Genomic DNA, 1162 nt, shown 5'->3' with positions numbered 1-1162 from the left:
CTTCCTTCCTTCCTTCCTTCCTTCCTTCCTTCCTTCCTTTCTTTCTTTCTTTCTTTCTTTCTTTCTTTCTTATGTGCCCGAGGCATGAAACAGCTTTGGCCACCAAGCCAGGCATCAAGCTAGGATGAACAAAGAACTGCCATCTGCCATCTGCTCTGCCCCTGACTGATATAAGATCAACACCACAAACAAGGTGCCTCTTTGCCCATTGCCAGGGGTGTACAATTATCATTTTCAAAACCTACTTTGAGGTTGAGACAGACATCTCAAGAGTTTGAAGATTATGTTTCTTTTTTAGTTAACAAATAATAAAATCATAAATGCCAAAATTAAAAAAATAAAGTAAAACAACAACAACAACAACAAAAACTCAACACCAGTCACGAGAAGTTTTTTTTTTTTTTTTTTTTTTTTGAGTTGTTGTTCAAAGTTCCCCAATAGACTTCCAGAACAATTCTTTACAAAAGAATTTATCAGATTTTCTTTTTGCACAGTGGTGGTAGACCTGGACTCCGTATTCATTTTCTGTTAAATCAACTTGTCACAAATTTAGTTTATGTGAAAACAGCAAATTATTAGCATAGATTTCTGCCCTTTCTCTTAATGTTTATATCTCCGACATGACCTTTTTGTTTATGTAGCCTCTTCCTCTCAAGTATAAGGACTCATATGATAGTATTGTGTCCAGCTTTTGGCTGTTGTGACACAATGTGAGAAACACGCAGTCAGTCTGCAATCTATAAATAAATAAATAAATAAATAAATAAATAAATAAATAAATATTACAGAATACTTTTATAATGTTTAAGTAAGTTTATGATTTTGTGTTGAGCTGTATTCATCATGATTGCATAAATCTCCCCATTTCAAGCTCAACTGATAAGTGACCTTAGTTAATTCTACAATTTTAGATTTTTCCCTTGATAGATAACACAGCATTTTCACACTTTCTGTGGATTAAGGTGCAGACATTTTGTTTGGGATATTATTCTGCTTGCCTCAGACTCTTTAGCTTAGCAAACTGATTCGGCTTTTTAGTCCTCTCTATAAAATGGGATTAATATCTATTGTTTGTTTTGAGGCAGGATCTTTTAAAAATATTTTATTTTATTTTATTTATTTTTTGTTTTTTTCAAGACAGGGTTTCTCTGTATAGCCCTGG

At 33.1% G+C, this 1162-nt stretch overlaps 1 non-coding gene across 1 annotated transcript; it reads right to left on the bottom strand.

The window, feature by feature from the left end:
• Positions 1 to 69: 69 nt before the first annotated feature.
• Positions 70 to 220, bottom strand: LOC115029124. The gene has a single exon (XR_003834695.1). It is a non-coding gene; the product is annotated as a small nucleolar RNA SNORA48 (small nucleolar RNA).
• Positions 221 to 1162: the final 942 nt, after the last annotated feature.

The sequence above is a fragment of the Mus caroli genome, chromosome 13 (genome assembly GCF_900094665.2).
Source record: "Mus caroli chromosome 13, CAROLI_EIJ_v1.1, whole genome shotgun sequence".
NCBI classification, from domain to species: domain Eukaryota; kingdom Metazoa; phylum Chordata; class Mammalia; order Rodentia; family Muridae; genus Mus; species Mus caroli.
Note: the sequence above shows the minus strand (reverse complement) of the source record. Positions and strands in the feature narration are given on the sequence as shown.